This window comes from Erythrolamprus reginae, chromosome 5 (genome assembly GCF_031021105.1).
Source record: "Erythrolamprus reginae isolate rEryReg1 chromosome 5, rEryReg1.hap1, whole genome shotgun sequence".
Taxonomy (NCBI): Eukaryota; Metazoa; Chordata; class Lepidosauria; order Squamata; family Dipsadidae; genus Erythrolamprus; species Erythrolamprus reginae.
In genome coordinates this window covers 59,442,074-59,462,744 of record NC_091954.1, presented here as the reverse complement: position 1 = coordinate 59,462,744, position 20,671 = coordinate 59,442,074, and positions in this window count along the sequence as shown.

Here is a 20,671-nt window from a genome sequence, read left to right as displayed (position 1 = left end):
AATGGCAAATCTCTTCTGAAATATTTCCAATTTAGAGGAGATAATGGTCTAGAATGTTCAGGCTGTGATTTGCTCTTTTTAAGTGTTAGATTTCATGCCTTATTACATAATTTGAAAAATCCCTTAGTTTTGGGATGTTTTCTGTTGTACACCAGTAACATACAAAAGCATTGAATAGATTTCTTTCTGGAAGAAACCTTAATTTAGTTGTGATTTTCTCTGGATATTAAACATGTTGAATGACAGTTCCCAGTATCTCTGACCATTAAGCATGTTGATTAGGAGCTATAGTTCAGGAACATTTGGAGTGTGACAAAACATCTGTTGTTTTACTATAATGTGCAGAGCATAGGATCTTTTCAGATTATGATACTTTAGCATTTTACCTAAACAAGAGTCTAAAAGGGAAACTGCTCTGTAAATCTTATTAACCATTTTAAAAAGCTAACACAAACATACAAGCAGATATTTCATCACACAACAAGATAACGCTAGCAGTGTGAGTAAGTGTGAGATTTGCTGCTGGTTTATATACAGTAGTGTGCCCTGCCAGTGTTGGTGGCAATGTGATTTTCTCTTTGGTAGTTTCTTGATTAGGATATTTTTACTGTTTCATTGGTGTTAATGTCTGTTTATTGGGGTACTGGTTGCTGGAAAGGATGTGTTCTGGTCTTCTTGTTTCTTAGCATTTTGTTGTTTCTTTTGAATGGTGTATAAGTCTGATTTATTTCCATGTATTTATTGATGATTGTTTTATCTGAATGCCAAGCTTCTAGAAATTCCCTGGCAAATGTTGGATCTGGCCAAGTGTTGTGAGATTATTCATCATGTCTTCTAACTACTGGTTGGTATTCATGGATGCACTTTGTTAGTCTTCTGCCTGCCTATCCTACACTGTGATTGTTACGGTCCTTACCCTGTATATTGTAGATGATTCTACATTCTCAGAGTGTCCTTGAAGAGGGGCGGCATATAAATCCAATATATAAATAAATAAAATTTTAACTCATGATTTTTTCCTCTGCCACACAAATTTAAATATATCCTTTTGCCATCGTTTAAGTGGTGCATCAGTTATCAAAATAGATGTTGTCTGAAACAAAAACATCATTCTAGGCAAGATATTTTTATTACACAAATTTTCCCTAGCAATGTCAATGGTTCCTTCTTAACTTGTTTTTTAACTTCATTTCATACCTCAACATAATTATTTTGAAATAACTTTCAATTTCTGTTTGTCGTGGTGATACTCAGGTGTTTTGTTTCTTTTTTTACTTCTCTATCTTAAAATTTGTTTCATTTATCAATTCTGTTTTTTGTTTTGGCTTAACATTTTCATCTTCTCTTTGCTCATCCTAAAAAAATCATTTTTTAAAATTTTTCCCATTAATGCTCAAATTCCCTTTTAATTATCTTCCAAAAACAAACACCAAACCAAAAGCCCTTAACTTTTAATTTTCTTTTTTAATCTTTACCCCTGCAGTCCTCTCAACTTATATCTCTTATCTTATATAAACATCTTACATCGACAAGGAAGGGAACAGTGAAACTCTTCATTATTTCTTTTCATATTTCATAAGGCTTTGTTAGATCTACATTGACGATTACTTGTGTTTACTGTAAAGTATAAATCAATGTTACACATTTAATAAAATTGATTCCAAAGTTCATATTTTTCAAAACGGGAAAGCCCAGTTCAACTTGTCAAAGGCTTTCTCTCCATGTAAGAAAACCAATGTGATTTGCTTTTCATTATGTTTCTCCAAATATTTCAAAATGTCCAACTAAGATTGTCCTTTACCTGTATTTTATGTGAAAACCCACATTGATCTTCATGAATAAATTCTTGCAAAATTATTTTCAGTCTATCAGTTAGAATCATTGTAAACAAGATGCAGTCAATATTCAATAATGATGTCAGCTATATATTGCAAAAGTCAAATCTTGTCTCTTTAGATATTGGTGCTAAATTGGCCTTTTCCCAACTCTGACATTTTTCTTCCCTATAAGAAACCATTGTATTTTGTAAATATTGTGAAAGTTCATTCTCAAAACATAATAAGGGCTATTTATTTATAATAAGGACCTGACAATCCATCTAATCCAGGCATCTTTCCTGGTTTAATATTTTTCTTATAGCAGTAATGGTTAATCTTTTTCTTGTTGCGTGCCAAAAGCACATGTGTGTGCTGTCATGTACATCCCTGTGTGCCAGCACCCATAATGCAATATGTGCATGACAGCCCCATGCACCCCATACACATGCACATGACATCCCCCCCTGCACTTCCCCAACCCCCTACGTATGCACATGTACATACCCTGCAACCTCCTGGGATCAAAAACAGGCTACAGGGTGGTGTACCCACATGCCCCATTTTGGGCCTAAGAGGCCTCCCTGCAGCCTCCTGAGACCAAAATCAGGCTGCACACACTTCTGCGCTCCCTCTGCTCATGGATATGCAACACCCCCATGCATGCGTGTTTATCTCCCACATGCGCCCGACTATAGGGGTATGCACAGCAAATACCCCGAAATCAGCTGGCCAGCAGGAGGCACATGTGCATGAATGATGTTGCTGAGCTGGGTGACAGCTCACATCTCGCAGAGAGGGCTCTGCTTCCCACCTGTGGCACACATGCCATAGGCTCACCATCATGATCTTGTAGCTTCAAAAACTTCCCTTATTTTTAATAGGTTCTTTCATAATCTCTTTCTGTTTCTCTAACCCGCAGTACATTTTATTTCGTTGGGTATTTCCCTGGCTTGTTCACAAATTCAAAAGTTTTTACACATTTTATTTTGTATTTCCATTATTATTATTATTGTTAACATAAATAATTACCATTGTAAAAACTTAATTTGTTAAGAATTTATATTTATTTGTTTTGATTGTATGTATGCCTCCCAGAATACTCTGTGAGTGACATGGCAGTTTCTAAATTTGATACAAATAAATATTTAACTTTCTTGGAAATTTCTTTAATTCTTCCTTTTTCTTTATCTCATCCAAAACAGCTTGTGTTTTCTCTTGCTTTTTTTTTTCCTTTTGAGTTGACTCTTATGCATATAGCCCCTGATAAATGCTTTACTTGAGTTCCAAAAACCATTCTTAAATCTGTATTTTTGTCTAATTATTTTTTTAAAATATTTTAGTTTCTCTTTTAAACCCTTTCACTTCCTTTTTTAACATTTCATTTAGTGTTCATCTAAAAACTGGAACTCAAACTCATATAATTATGATCTAAAATGTTATTAATACTTCTTTAGAAATCTTAGTAGCAAAATTCTTAGAAATGTAGATCATATTTATTGTTGAAAAGGATCTATGTCTTTCAGGAAGGAGGTATATTGTCTTGAACTTTTAGTTTAGTTTAGTTTAGTTTAGTTTATTTAGATTTGTATGCCGCCCCTCTCCGAAGACTCGGGGCGGCTAACAACAATAAAAAACAATGTAACAAATCTAATATTAAAAAGTAATCTTAAAAACCCCAATTTAAGAGACCAGTCATACCAACAAACATACCATGTATAAATTCTATAAGCCTAGGGGGAAGGGAGAAAAAATTTTCAATTCTCCCATGCCTGACAATAGAGGTGGGTTTTAAGGAGCTTGCGAAAGGCAAGGCGGGTGGGGGCAACTCTGATATCTGGGGGGAGCTGGTTCCAGAGGGTCGGGGCCGCCACAGAGAAGGCTCTTCTCCTGGGTCCCGCCAAATGACATTGTTTAGTCGACGGGACCTGGAGAAGGCCAACTCTGTGAGACCTAACCGGTCGCTGGGATTCGTGCGGCAGGAGGCGGTCCCGGAGATATTCTGGTCTGGTGCCATGAAGGGCTTTATAGGTCATAACCAACACTTTGAATTATGACCGGAAACTGATCGGCAACCAATGCAGACTCCGGAGTGTTGGAGTAACAGGGGAATGCCTTGGGAAGCCCATGATTGCTCCCGTAGCTGCATTCTGCACGATCTGAAGTTTCCGAACACTTTTCCATCTCCGTCTGTCCACAAGCACCAAATGTCCAGCAAAACAATAATTTACCTTGAATGATTTAAATATTTTTCTCATAATTTCTATCCAGTTGTCGGAGAATCGCAACTGAAGGATTTCTCCAAGTTATGAATTGAAAAGGTTTAATTTCTCTTTGTTGAATTACAGCTAATATTTAAACCTTTTTCACAGTTTGAAAAATACCTATTTAATCTTCTTTTGCTTAAGATCCTATTCACAATTATATTTTTCACATTGTGAAAAGCAAAAGAAGATCAAATTTTAACCTCCTGTTGACTTAAATTTACAAAGCTATTTATTGACTTTGCCATTTAATAAAAATGTTGGATGGAAATGTTCCTAATTCTTGGGTAAGAAAATAAATATAGTAGAGACAGCAAGGGGAGGGGGGGAATTAGAACATTACATTTTGTTTTGAAATGAAATGTATGTCCGAAAAAGGAAGCATGCCCTCTTGAACAGTTTAAAGAAAAAAGACAGGAAAAAGAAAGTAAAATTATTATTGTCTGAAATGTCAAGGATATTAAAACAGGCCGAGAAGAGGCTAGCTATACCAACAGCAGGTGTTTTTTTATTAGTTACATTTCTGAATTGGTTAGTAAAGAAAACAGTTAATGTGAAATGGACAAGTTCCCTGCTTTGTAGAACATCAGAATTGTCAGCATTCTTCATAATGTATTCAGGGAATTGCTGGGTATTTCCATAGAAATTGACGGGAAGAAAATTTGCTCTCAACAGCTTGCTGAAGGATCACACTAAATTGGGGATTAAGGGAGATGAAGGCTAACACATCTATAAAGCAGATTGTTGGGGAAAACTCTGCTAGAGAATACATTTTTTCTGAGGTTACAGGAAATGTGATTTTACAACAAACCTAAGAGAGCAAAGTCTATTGTCAGGAACAGCAATACAATTTATCAGCCATCTTCCTATTGGTTTACAAACTTCAAGCACTAGACCTTGAGACCCATTAAGTAGGACATGCTAGAAAACCTGATTCAATTCAAATAGGAGATTCAAGCCTCAAAAAGGACATGAATTGATTTGATTTGATTTGATTTGAAATATGAAGGCAGTTCAGTTTAATTCAAGCCACTTTGAGTGGCTTTTTTTTAAAGACTATAGGAAGAAACTCCCAAAATACTTGAAGCGACTTCATTTTTTGGCAGAATTAAAATTAATTAATTTTAATTAAGCAGAGATGGTCAACATTTTACAAAACATGAACTTTCAGCCAGGTACTAAAATCTAGAACATGCCCCCCACACCTCCCTCCACCTATCTTGACTATACATGATCCTTTTCCTTCTTACTTTCCACAAGGAGTCTTGCACCATGCCTTTGGTTTTGTTTGATTCTAAGCAACCTTTGAATTATTTTTTTGTGAATGATCTAGATGAGACGATAGAAGGTGAACTCAAATTTACAGATGACACCAAGCTGGAGTGAATTGCTAATGCTTTGGAAGTTTTTATTTTTTGTTTATTTATTTATCCAATACATAAATACATAGGAAGAAAATAGACATGTGATAATATAAAAGAGTGAAGGTGAACTTAGAGGAGAGGATATATGAAAGGAAGAGAATATATAAGATAGGTGAAAGAAAGGAAAGACAATTGGACAGAGGACGAAAGGCACACCAGTGCACTTATGTACGCCCCTTACTGGCCTCTTAGGAACCTGGAGAGGTCAATCGTGGAGAGTCTAAGGGAGAAGTGTTGGGGGTTAGGGGTTGACACAATTGAGTCCGGTAGTGAGTTCCAAGCTTCGATAACTCAATTGTTGAAATCATATTTTTTACAGTCAAGTTTGGCACGGTTCGTATTAAGTTTGAATCTATTGCGTGCTCTTGTATTATTGCGGTTGAAGCTGAACTAGTCATTGACTGGTAAGACATTGCAGCATATGATCTTGTGGGCAATACTCAGATCGTGTTTTAGGCGTCGTAGTTCTAGGCTTTCTAGGCCTAGGATTGTTAGTCTATTTTCGTAGGATATTCTGTTTCGAGTGGATGAGTGAAGGGCTCTTCTGGTGAAATATCTTTGGACATTTTCAAGGGTGTTGATGTCTGAGATGTGGTATGGGTTCCAGACAGATGAGCAGTAGTCTAGGATGGGTCTGGCAAAAGTTTTGTAGGCTCTTGTGAGTAGGGTGAGGTTGCCTGAGCAGAAGCTGCGTAGGATCAGGTTGACAACTCTAGAGGCTTTTTTGGCGATATTGTTGCAGTGGGCTTTAGCACTTAGGTCATTCGATATTAGTATTCCAAGGTCCTTTACAGAATGTGGGTTGGCAGTGAGAGATTGTTTATTCAGTTTGTATGTGCGGTTAGGATTCTTTTTGCCAATGTGGAGGGTAGAGCATTTGTTGGTTGATATTTGAAGTTGCCAGGTGTTAGACCAGTCTGAGACAAAGTCCAGGTCTTTTTGGAGAGTGAGTGTGTTGTCAGTGGTGTTGAAAAGTTTCACATCGTCGGCAAAAAGAACACAGTTAGTTTCAAGATTCATAAGGATCTTGACAAATTTGAGAATTGGACCCTAACCATCAAGATAAAGTTCAGTAGTAAGAAAAGTAAGATATTGCCTTAGATAGGAAAAACCAAATGCATAGATATGGAATAAGAGATACCTGGCTCAACAATACTGTGAAAGGGAACTGAATATCCTAGTGGACCATCACTGAAATATCAGCCAGCAATGTGCTGTAGCTACCCAAAAAATCCAGTACAGTCCAAGGCTGCATCAACAGAGATATAGCATCACGACAACAAGAAGTGAAAGGACTGCTCACCACAATGATGAAACCACACTTGGAATACGCTGCCTGGTTTTGGTCATAATACCAAAGAAGAAGAAGAATGCTGAGACCCTGGAACATATACAGATAAGAGCAACAAAAACGATAGTGCCAGGAGATTAAATTCCATGATGACCACTTCAGGGAGCTAGGTAGGCCTAGGCTGCAGATGTCAAACTTGCCATACCACACTGCCATCATGTGATATATCATGATGGGTTTTTTTCCCTTCGTGGAGCTGGGTTTGCAGTGGCCAACGTGTGATACATTCGGGCTGTGGGCCGTCAGCTTGACACCCCTTATCTAGGCTATTGAAGAAAATTTTGTGGGGGAGACACATGATAATTGACTTCCAGTATTAAGGGGCTGTCACAAAGAAGAGATGATTGGCTTATTCTATGAGGTACCAGAAAGGAGGACAAGACGTTATGGGTGGAAGCATGTTAAAGAGAAATCCAACCTAGAAATAAGAAATTTTCTGAGACAACAATTAATCAATAGAATAGCCCTTTGATTCCATTATTTATTTATTTATTTGATTTGACTTCTATGCTGCCCAATCCTGAAGGACTCAGAGAAGCTTACAACAATATAATACAAAAAATAAAATAAAAGTAATTCAAATATACAATATAAAACTATAAAACAACTATAAAAGTTGTTCAATTGATTAATTGTTCTGTCAGGAAATTTCTCCTTAGTTCTAAGTTACTTCTCTCCTTGTTTAGTTTCCACCCATTGCTTCGGAGAATACGTGCTTCGGAGAATAGGTTGACTCCTCCTTTGTGGCATCCCCTGAGATATTGGAACACTGCTATCATGTCTCCCCTCGTCCTTTTCATCAAACTAGCCATGCCCAGTTCTTGCAACCGTTCCTCATATGTTCTAGCTTCCAGTCCCCTAATCGTCTTTGTTGTTCTTCTCTGCAGAGTCTCAACATCCTTTTTGCATCATGGCGACCAAAACTGAATGCAGTATTCGAAGTGTGGCTTTACCAAGGCCTTATAAAGTAGTATAAAGACTTCACGTGATCTTGATTCTATCCCTCTATTAATGCAGCCTAGAACTGTGTTGGCTTTTTTGGCAGCTGCTGCACACTGCTGGCTCATATTTAAATAAACTAGGACTCCAAGTTCCTTCTCCCAGTTACTACCTGTGCATTTTGTTTTTCTTGCCTAAATGTAGAACCTTATTTCTTTCACAATTGAATTTCACTCTATTAGATAATGCCCATTTTTCAAGTTTGTCAAGATCCTTCTGTATTTTGCACCTATCTTCTGAAATGTTAGCTATTGCTGCCAGTTTGGTGTCATCTGCAAATTTGATTAATTCCCCATCTATCCCCTCATCCAGATAATTGATGGAGATGTTGAAGAGTACTGGGCCTAAAACAGAGCCTTGGGATACTCCACTGCATACATCCTTCCATGTAGATGCAGTTCCATTGAGCACTACACGTTAAATGTGGTTGGTTAGCCAGTTTTGAATCCATGTGGTGGTGTCGCTGTCCATCCCACAGATGTTACTGTTTGCATTTGGCCCCATAAAGTTTACTGCAGGGTAACAGTTACCTCGGTTATGCTCTCTTCCGTTTCCCTCACTTCTTCATGGGTAGTTTCTTGCTGGGAAGGTCATGGGGCGATTGGGTCTGCAGTTGCTGCTGCTGGAGGTTCGTTGATACCTGGGCTGTGGTGTGAAGTCATCTTGGAGGACGGCTCGGCAGGTGATGGCCTCTCTTGTTGCAACGTCGGCAGATGGTATCTCTGAAAGGGCATCTTGCTCTTGGATGAGGACCTCTGCTCTTGGATGGGGACCACCCTTGGCACTGGGTTGTGCTCGCATGGTCTCTTGGGTTGTCAGATGTTACTTGCAGGCACATCTGTTCCATGTGGTTGGTGAGTTCTCCCTCTGGATCTGCTGGCTCCGACATACTTTTACAGTCGGCTTTTATGCAGTTCAGGGATGTGGTGCTTCCTTTGAGCTCTACAGTTGCTTATTGAAAAATTTCCACCACCTGTGCTTGTTTGAGGACATCTTGCAGCATTATGTCCTCTTCGGTGATCAGTTTACTTCAGAGTGCTTCATTTCGCATTCTGATGATCACTCTGTCCAGATCACTCTGTCCCTGAGTCGGGTGGCCAAACTCGTCTTTATTAGGAATCATCCCATGTAAAAAAGTAACAAGCAAAAGTATCTATATGGAAGTTTGCGATAAAAAGCAAGGTGTGCAGCGCGGGTATCCGAATTTAAAGGCTTTCTTTTCTGTAGGCATGGCTTTGACAGCCGTTTGGATTTTCCCGCCCGTGGCTTGGCCAATCCGCGGGCGGCTATCCAGATAAGCGGCTTTAAACAGATATTTACATAACTTATTTACATAGTCTTATTTACATGGATACATAACAAAGTGTACCGCAACTAGAGGATCTAAATGGATTGTCTGGAGTCTGAAGTCTGGAGAACTAGATGATAAAAGTATTTTCAATATTTCTTTGAGATGAAGTGTTAATCATCTGGATTTGTGTAATCCAGATTTGTGCTGACTGTTAACGTTGAAAGATCCAGAATCTCTTTCCCAAAAATATTAAGTCTACTAACATAGAAATGTTATTACTTTGCTAAATCAGAACATAATCCACACAATTTAGCCTTCTACTTGCAAGATGGCTTCTCCAGTCCTTTACTTCCCATATATATTCAGATCTATTTCTAGATACAGGGAGGCATTAAGATATCCCTAAATGGAAAACAACAACTTCTCTTGTTTCCACTTAGTTTTACTATGAGGGTACTAAGTTCTGGGTAAGAAAAGAATGCAATGTAGATGCATCTTTCTGTATGACTATGTTTTTCTCTCCCTAGAATTTTATGCTTACCTATGAAAAAGTTGATTGCCTCTATGTTATATGCAAACACTTTAAATTAAATCCTCTTGAAGCCAACATAAACTTTGGCTTTACACTCTTCTCTTCTAGTGCATGATGTTGGCAGAAGCCCCAGTTTCATTTAACTCAGAACTCTCCAAGTGTAATATGGTTAGGTAAAAGAGGTCACAATAACAATTGGCATACGTGCATCTTATTCAGGGTTAGTGAATGATTGCTGAAATCAGCAGAGACAGACACCAAACAGATAAGGTGCTTGTTTACCTTCATACTCAACTATCTGACTTACCATAATTGCAATGTGTCTGCCCTGGTAAGATAATGCCACAGAAAAATATATTCCATTTTAGTTGCCATTTCAAATATGCATGTCTCTTGTCCACCATTACCATGAATCCACAGACCAATTCCTATTGCCAGGCTGATTCTGTCTAGCCCATCCTTTAAAGCAATGGTTATTTTTCCAAATTTTCCTAAATTTGTGGCTTGGTGGTGTGAAGGCAAAGATCAAAAGGGTTAATCTTTGTTGTAGCTACCAAATCTCTATGCAATATATTTGTTTTCTTAGCCCAAAGGATCCTTAGGCATTTTTAAAAATTTTATATTCTCTATTGAGTGCCAGGAATATACTAATTCCCCTCCATCTTAAATCCAGCACTTGCTTCATCTGCTGATATCTGTTATTTAAAATTCCACAATGTTTTGTTAAATACTAAAGATTGACTTAAGTTGATTAACTAATAAGCTAATTAGCTCTTAACTATAGCAGAAAACAGAATTGAAAGGGGTATTACAGGTCATCTAGTCCAATCCCCTCCCCAAGCGGGATACTCTACATCTGCCTCTATCTAGGATTGAACTCACAGCCTCCTGATTGTAAGGCAAGAGCTCCACCTCTAGGCCACAGCAGCTACTGTGAATTGACTTATAGGACACACCCCCTCCAAAAGGTAGAAATAATATATTTCTCATGCAATAGAAAATATATAGAAAATAATAGAGAAAGAATGTGAAAATACTGTATATGCCTAATGGGAGATTTTGACACAATGGAGGACACCTAGAAGGACTATACAAGACTATAAAAACAACAAGAAGAGAAGAAGACTGCCAAATATATTTGTCAAGATGACACATGAGTTAAATTTACAAGACACATGGAGAGAATTAATCCCAAAGAAGAACCAATACACCTTTTTTTCCAAATCCCTACAAGAATTGACATAGTGTGGATGAACCTGGAACTGAGAAGAGACATAGAAAAAAATAACTATAATAATGAATATTTAGGTAGACCATAACCCCTTAAAAGTAAGATGGAAGGGACAAAAAAAGAGAAGGAGATGGACTTTAAACCAAAAGATCTTGAAAGAAAAAGAATATGTGCAAATGATGGGAAATGAATTGTAAAATTTATGGGATACAACCAAAGCAAAAAGAGAAAACAACAAATGATACTCCAGAAAAATGTAAAGAATTGGAACTGATGCTACAAAAAGAACCCCAAAATGATAAAATTAAAGGAGAAAGAGATTTAGTAAAACAAAATAAATGTAATGGCACAAGAAGAAAGGGTACGAAACCTCAAAATAGTGAAACATTTTTTTCAACTCACAAATAAACCAGGGAGATGGCTGTCACACAAATTTAAAAAAGAAAAAGATAAAAAAACTAATACAACAACAGCAAAATGAGAATGGGAATCTACATTATCATATGGAAGAAAAAATAGTATTTCTCAAAAATTCTTTAAGGCTTTGTATACCCAAGAAGATATACTGAAAGAAAACATTAAACAATACCTGAAAGAAAAGGATTTGTCTACAATTCTGTATATAATGAGGGAACTGCTTACTGATAAAATAACAATGATGGAAATTAAGGAGGCAATTAAAAAGCAAACAAATAATAAAACACCAGAACTAGACAGGCTCCCCATGAAATTATATAAAAAAATACAAAAATCACTGGTGATATCAATGTTGGATTTATACAATGAAACCCTAGAATAAGACAGATTACCAAACTCTTGTACAGAGGGATATATCATACTAATATTAATACTAATACTAATATTAAGAGATACCCAGCAGATTAAAAATTGCAGACCTATTTCACAACTAAATGCTGACTATTTGCTAGTATAATTACTGAAAGGTTTAAAAAAATATTAAACAAAATTATTCACTATGAGCAAAATGGGTTTTTACCAAAAAGGCAATTGAAAAGTAACGTGGGAATGAGACCGAATGTGTCCTATGAAGCACACCCTGAGAAACAAGTAGCACTGATTTTTTGGACATGCCAAAAGCATTCAATAACAAACTGGCAGTTTCTCATATATCAATTAAATATGACTGTTTTATAAAACTAGGGCTTAACAGAAGATTACAGAAAGTAATTGAATCTAAGATATTCCTAAGAACTTATGCTTTAGGAGATAAAGAGGACCAATGCAGAAAAAAAACCCTGCCTCTATCACCACTTATATACCAAACACATGGAGAATGTTAAGTATGTCAAATGCACATTTTAAAGGGAAGTCAAATGGCTATGGGTGAACGGGAAACAGTAACAACATTTTTTGAAAAATTATTTATCTTGAAGCTTTATTTAGGAATTTCAGTTCAACCAAGTTGATCTTTCTTGTACATTCTCTGCTGACTGTTATAAAACTCCAAATTTTAGTCTGCAAATTATAAAACCCTAGCTATAGTTCACTTCACATGGGATTATAGTTTAATAATTCCTTCTCTCAACTCTACTCAGCATTATCTTTGCCAGAAGAATGTGTCACAGACTCACAGAATAAAGGAGGTGGAAATGAGCTTAACAGTCATGAAATCCAACTCTTTGGTCAATATACTAATTATCTCTGTTCAGATCCCATTTGAAAATATCCAGGTAATGGAAGTCCACCACTGTCCTTCGCAGAATGTTGGACTACTTAAAAATGCTTATGGTCCTTTGGGTATTTGAAAACTGTTACTATATTTACTCTTCTCTTTTGGCAGCCCAATTTACCCAGCATAAATACTGTATATGTGGAATACAGCACATTTTCCCAGTATAAATTAAACAATGCACTTTCATGTTCAACTAGGTTTTTCTTGTGTGCATTCTTGCTAGTCTCATACATCTTATTTGTCTGTTCTTTTGTTTTTCTATCCAGAGGGAGGATTTTACATTTATAACAAATGAATATTATTTTATTGAATTTGGCCCATCATTCAAGTTTGTTGATAACAATTTCCTAATTTTGCTATCTAAGGTATCAGATGATCATCCTAGTTTGGTGTCAACTGTAAATCTGATCAATCTGCTATAATTTGTAAATATATTAAATGGAGTTGAACTAAGGATAAAATCGTGGAGACTTCTCTTGAAACAACCTGTTGACAATTATTGTAGCTGTTCAACAGTCTGAAAATCTGCCACTACATAGTTTTATCCACACCATATTTATCTCTCTTGTCCACAGAACATTTTGAGAGATTTTGTCACGTATTCACTAAGACCATGTTCCACTATTTCCACAGCATTTCTATCATCTAACAAAGTGGTCACTTTGTCATTTAAAAAAAGAAATTCATTTATAGGTCTCACCATTAGTCAAAATTAATGATAAATGACAAGGTTTTACATTAATCCTCATTGACAAATTGTTGGCTTGGATACTGCCATAAAGTAGACCTGCAATCAGCTTGCTAATGGCATTAAGTTAATCAGCATTAATAGATCTTAGCTTCTAGGACAGCACTAACCACTGAGATGCCATTGGGGACTGTTGGGGCCAATATTATTTCACATTATTTCTATTAATAACTGAGATAATGGGGTTGATGGGCTGCTTGTCAAACCTGCAAATGACAAAAAATTGAAAGTTTGGCTGATGACTTGGAATCATGCAAAACGTAACTGCAATCTAATTTAGACTAGACAAAAGACTAGACTGAAAATTGAAAATTCATGTCCTTCAACCGAAATCAATGTAAAGTATTACATTTAGGACATACATATCATATGCACCGATGAGATCACAATGCAATATTATATACAATTCTGAATATATATTTCCAAACAAATATTTATAGGTAAGAACAGAGAATGGTGACAAAGAAGCTGCAAGAATTTGCAAACAGCTGGAAGAAACTTAAGACTTTCAGCATAGTATCAATGTTCAGTACATAAAAAGATACCATAGGAAAGAATTTGAGATTTGTTTTCAATTATTACAAAAGGGACCTCAATTAAGAGGCATAATGAACAGCTATTTAGATTAATTTAAATATAAAAAGCATTTACAAATGTTAGAACTATCAAGACCATATGGAGGTTATGAGTTCCTTTTCTCCGAAGAATTTAAGATGAGAAAGGATAGCTATCTTTCAGGAATGGTTTAGTTTTCCTACTGAAGTAGACCCAGAGACAGGGTTTGGAGCAATCGGTACTTTTATTCAGCTCAGAGAATAAGTGACAGCTCAGCAAGGTAAAGTGACAATTCAGCGAGTACCGACTGACTCTGGCTGGAGAAACCGCTCCTTTTATATATTTGCGGTTCCCGCCAAAGCCAGAGCCGGCCGCGTCTGAGCCAATCAGGAGCGACTTCCTGCTTGGGCTCAGACAGCGCTGAAAGAGGAACAAACTATTTACAGAGTTACAAGGTAGCCATTACAGGATACAACACCCCTCCCCTCATAGTTGGACACATCCATCAAGAAAGCCATGTGACAAAGTCGTCCAATCGGTGGGGCCTCTGAGGAGCTCGCGCTGACCTGCGCAGTTCAATTTCTCCTTCGCCACCGACTGTGGAGGATGGCTCGCCGCTGTTCTCCCGGTGTTGCGGACTTGGCCTGGCGGGCCCAACGAAGGCTTCGGAGGACGAGGATGGTTCGGCGTCGCTGGATGGTTCCCCCTGGCCCGATAAGTCTCTTTGCGTGTCTCTTATTTCGGGCAATGTACTAAAGTCTGTTGAAGGGGGAGAGTCCATATCAGCGGTTTGTGGCAATTGATTTTCTGTTCGCTTCCGAATGTGGTCTATGTGTCGTTTCCACAAACGACCATCCTCTAGTTTAACAACATAGGTCTTAGGTGCATTTTGCTTAACAATAATTCCCTTCATCCAGTTTACATTTCCATCAAAACTTTTTACATATACATTTTGTCCCAAATACATTTCTCTTTCAGGTTTTGTACACATTTGATTATTATTAACACAGAACCTTGGGTTTAACCTGTCTAGTGGTGACCTCAACTTCCTTCCCATTAATAACTCTGCAGGGCTTACATGTGTGTGCGAGTTAGGGGTAATGTGTTGGGTGAGTAAGAATTGGTCCAAGTTCTGTTGCACATCCCCAGGGCCTGATCTGCGCAATGCCTCCTTTGCCACCCGTACGTAACGTTCTGCCAATCCGTTAGCCCAGGGCGAATAAGGCGAGATGAGGGCATGCCTGACCCCTAGGCCATCTAGGAACAATTCGAATTGCCTGGCTGTTAGCTGTGGCCCATTGTCAGACACTAAGAGATCTGGGCAACCATGGGATGCAAACAGTCTGCTCAATACCTTGATAGTGGCACTTGTGGTTATGTTGTTCATTGCTATTATTTCCAACCATTTGGAGAAAGCATCAACCACTATTAAAAAATACTGAGACCCCACTGGGCCAGCAAAATCAATGTGGATTCTAGACCAAGGACCAGCAGGCTGTTCCCACTCAGCCGGAGTTGTTTTGGGGGGACTGGGTCGTGACTCTTGGCACGGATCACACTTTGAAACCCAATTTTCAATATCAGCATCCAGCCCTGGCCACCATAAATGCCCCCTTGCCAGGCTCTTCATCCTGACAATCCCAGGATGACCCACATGTAACATTTTGAGTACCTTTCCCCTTAGGCTTTTGGGAATGATCACTCTATCCCCCCACAGTAAACAACCTTTTACATACGATAATTCAAGTCTTTTGTTTTTAAAATCACACAATTCAGGTTTCACAACATCATTTTGCCATCCCTTTAGAACACAGTTCACCACTTGTTTAAGGATTTGATCTTGCTGCGTGTGTGCAGCTACCTCTTTTGCTGTGGTTAGTGGGTTTTCCTCGAGTTCTATCATTAACACATCTGTGGAAGGAACAGGGTCTTCCACTAAGTCTGCTATGGGGCATCTGCTTAGGCCGTCTGCATGATTGATTTCCTTCCCCCCCTTGTGGGTGAGCTCATACTGATACCCTGAGAGGAAAAGAGCCCATCTGATTAGTCTTGGAGACATGAAAGGTGGAGTGGGCTTGTTGGGGGCTAGCAGGCCTAGTAAGGGTTTGTGGTCAGTGACTAGCTCAAAGCTTCTTCCAAAAATGTAATTGTGAAACTTCTTTACCCCTGCCACTAATGCTAGAGCCTCCTTGTCTAACTGGCTATAATTCCTTTCTGTGCTGGTCATGGTTCTAGAAAAAAATGCTATTGGGGCCTCTGTCTTATTAGGTAGAACGTGAGCTAGGACTCCTCCTATGCCGTACGGCGAAGCGTCGCACGTGAGCCTAATGGGTAGTGAAGCACTATATTGGACTACTACACTTTTAGAGGTTAATAAATTTTTTATTTGAGAAAAAGCTTCACGTTCAGTTTTCCCCCATGTCCAGCGGGCTTCCTTCTGGAGTAAACGATGGAGAGGCTCTGCTACTGTTGCCTTCTGCTTTAAAAAAACGGAATAAAAATTAAGGAGGCCCAAAAATGCCTGCAACTCATTCTTATCTCGTGGCTCTGGGGCTTCTCTAATTGCTCTCAGCTTCTCTGTTGTGGGGTGGATACCTTCCTTATCTATTTTATATCCTAGGAATTCTATACTGTTGGTTCCCCAGACACATTTATCAGGCTTGATTCTTAAACCTTTGTCCTGTAACCTCTTAAGTACTTCCCTTATTCTTTTGTTTACTTGTTCCTGGTTTTCCCCTGCAATTAAGATGTCATCAAAGTATGGAATGGCCCCATTTACCCCTGACAATAGGCGTTCCATAATGCTCTGGAATATTCCTGGGGCTATGCTTACCCCAAACTGTAACCTCGTGCATTTGAAAGCCCCCCTGTGCGTTACAATTGTTTGAGCGTTTGCTGTCTGTTCATCGACCGGAAGTTGCTGGTAAGCCTGCGCCAGGTCGATCTTTGCGAACCTTTTCCCCTCCCCCAGGGAGTGTAGCAGTTGTTGCACAACCGGGATGGGGTAGGGGTGGTGTTGGAGTGCCTTGTTTAGGGTCGATTTGTAATCAGCGCAAACTCTTAACGAGCCATCTGGCTTCAGAGGGGTAACTATGGGAGTTTCCCATGGCCCCTGCTCCACAGGGACCAAAATACCTTGGCTAATGAGTTTGTCCAGCTGTATGTCTAGTTTGGGGAGGAGCGGCAGGGGGACCCTGCGAGGTTTTAGTCTGATCGGTGGGACCTTGGGGTCAATAGAGAAAGATATAGGGGGCCCCTTATACAATCCCAGTGTGGGGCTGAACACTTCAGGGAACTCTTTCACAAAGTTAGGCATATCATAACAGTTTACATTACACACACCCGAAATCTCGATTCCCAGTGGTTCCATCCATGCTAAACCCAGAAGAGAGTGCTTGGCCCCTGTTACAATAAGCATGGGAAGGGTACATTTAACATTCTTGAATGCGATAGGTACATTTGCTGTTCCCAAGACCGAGATTACTCCCCCCTGAAAGTCTCTAATCACCAAAGCGGTTTGATTTAGGTCAGCCTTAGATACATTAGGCATATACAGTTTAAATTTTTCCCAGGGCATGATGGTATATCTAGAGCCCGTATCCAGCTCCATTGAGCAAGGTTGGTTATTGAGTAACAGTGATATAACAATTTTAGCCCCCTTTTTGGTTGCCGTGTTATTCACGGAAAATTGAGAGTTACCTCTATAGTAGTCGCGGTTAGCGGTTGAGTAGTTCCTTTGACCCGCGTTGCGGAATGGTTTCCTTTCTCGCGCTTGGGGGGTCTGGTTTTGAGGTCGCTGGTATTGCGGTGTGGCAAATGTGTCCTCTGGCGCTGTTGCTCTGCATGCGATGGCGATGTGGCCTCTCCGGTTGCAACGGCGGCATGTAGCGTCTCGGAATGGGCATCGATGGCGCTGGTGATTTCCCCGGCAGCCCGCGCAGGGGGCTGGGTGAGTAGCTCTCAGGTGTCTCGGCTGGTCTTGCACCAGGAGGCAGTTGTCTCCGCTGGAACTTTGTTGGCTGGGGTTGTCTGTTTCCACGGCGCTGGGAGACGCGGAGTCGATTTTTGCAATGAGTTCTCGCCTTCCGTGCTCTTTCAATTCTCTCGCCGCCGCGTCGGCTGCTTCTCCGGTTTGCGCCAGTTTAATTACGGTTTGTAGAGTCGGCTCTTCTTCGATGAGGAGTTTATTTCTCACCGTGTTGCTTTTCATGCCGAAAACCAGGGCATCGGTGAGGCGAGCTTCCGGGTCTTTAAACTTGCATTGAGCAAGTACCGTTCGCAGCCGCGTTGTAAACTGGCTGATCGACTCGGTTTCCCTCTGAACCATCATGTGGAATTGATGCCGAAAAACCATGGCTGGTTTGGTCGGCTTGAAGTGGCTCGCCAGTTTTTGTTGTAGGACGTCCCACGCTGTGGCTCTTGCTTGTTCTGGTTCCGTGAGAGTTTGGGCTAGTCTGCGGATTTCTGCGCCGCAGTAGTTGAGGAAAATAGCCCGTCTGCGATCGGCTTCGGCGTCCTGCATTCCCGCCGCCTCGAGGAAGATCTCGAAGGTGGCCATGTACTCGTCCCATGTCGATTTCTCGGGATCGAAGAGTTCCGGAGCCTGGCCGATCTGGATTTTGTCCATGTTGCACGCGAAGTTTCTTCCGTCCGTTCGTCGCCAGTGAAGTAGACCCAGAGACAGGGTTTGGAGCAATCGGTACTTTTATTCAGCTCAGAGAATAAGTGACAGCTCAGCAAGGTAAAGTGACAATTCAGCGAGTACCGACTGACTCTGGCTGGAGAAACCGCTCCTTTTATATATTTGCGGTTCCCGCCAAAGCCAGAGCCGGCCGCGTCTGAGCCAATCAGGAGCGACTTCCTGCTTGGGCTCAGACAGCGCTGAAAGAGGAACAAACTATTTACAGAGTTACAAGGTAGCCATTACAGGATACAACACCTACACTTGTAGAAAGTTGGAGGAGGTGATTCTTGTGGTTCCTTCCAACTGTACAATTTCATAATTTGACATTTGTTAATAATAAATCAATAGATCTAAGTCTTGGAGACCAAAAAAATGGCACACAATTGACAAAAATAGCTTTTTATTTTTTGTCATTATATAACAAATCATTCCAAACAATATTTTGAGCATAGCATGCTTATTATATCTGGACAATACCTGATGGAAAATGCAGTTGTGTCATTTATTGTGGGCTTGGGACCCAAGGAATCAAGTCTTAATGGGGCATTTTTTTACAGCTGTCATATAAATTCAGATTATCTGTCCCTTTACTATCCCACTGATATAAAACTTTGTTCCAAAGTAACCTATATTTACAAAATTACAACAAAACCTGGGGTGATTCTAGACTGCTTTCAAAGACCACTCAGTGTGAATTCTGAGAGTAGCGATGGGCGAACCCAACGTTGTTTGGGTTCGGGAAGTTCGGACGAACTTCATGCAAAGTTCGGCCAAACCTGAACCCGAACCTGAACGGTTCGTGGCACCAAAGCTCCGGCCCCGGAATCCCATAGTTTTTTATTTTAATGGATTTTTAATTATTTTATTGATATCACGTATACCGGCAGGTCGTTAAGGACGCCAAGGTAATCACTTCCTGGATTACGTGACGTCAAAGCTCCGTCCCTGGAATCTCTTCGTGGGAGGGATTCCTCAGCTCCTTTTGTGCCTCCCTCCCAGCCTCCTGACCGGCCAACAGCTCCCCGGTGTTCACATTCCTCTGCCACCACCGGTGCCCGGCTCCTCCTCCTCCAGAGGACAGCCGGGCGGTGGCTCTCACGGTGTTCGGCACGAACGCCGAACCGAAGCATGATTTAAAAAAAAAAAAAATGGGTTCAGGTCCAGCATGCCAAACACCACAAAATTTGGTACGGACTCGAATTGTGCAGGTTTGGTTCACCCAACACTAACTGAGAGACAATATTTGAAAGCAATACAACTCTCCTAAGTGATCTGCAGCATCCCATCCAGACAACTTTATTTACATCTCTGTTTGCTTCCTGGATAAGTACAGATAAAGTAATGGAAATATTCAGAGATGGGTTCCTCCCGGTTTGGATGGGTTCACCCGAACTGATAGCAAACCACTGGTGATGTCACAATGATGTCACGGAATTGGATTGGTCAGTGCCAGTCTGTGGGCACTGTCATCTCTTTTTTTTAAAACATTCAGATTTTTTCCCCCCTGCAAATACACAGAAGCAGAGTTTCTGGCACTGTGCATCCATTGCCATCTTGGCTTTGGCTTTTGGGGTGTGTGTGGATTTTATTGAACTGTGAATGCTTTGCTCATGCTTTGCTCACGCACAGCCATGTGTCGCAGAAGGAAGCAAACTGTCAGCAAGATAAGTTAGGGAAAAAAACACCTGAAAATATGTACCAGATATATGCATGCCTATGCAAAGTTTTTTATACAAAATGTCTTCTGTCCCAAAATAGATCTTCTGTGGTATTATTTTTTATTGTGGTGTTCCCACATTTTTCGATGAGTGAAAGACGAGTGGGGAGAGAGAAAGAGAAATCTTTCCCTTTAAAATGTGAGGATATAACTCTCAACAATGGAAATTTTATCAAGGCAGTTAGAAGTTGAGCACAAGAGCTTTGTGTTCAAATTGTTTCTTGGTTAACAGTTCCTGTGAGTAGCAAATGTCTATTTCTTGGTAGTGCCTTATCTTTATCCTTTCTCCCTATACTTTTTTAAATGGGTGGGGATGTTGTTAGTATCTTCCATGGCTTAAGTAGTTTCAAGTAGAAACGGGTGATATC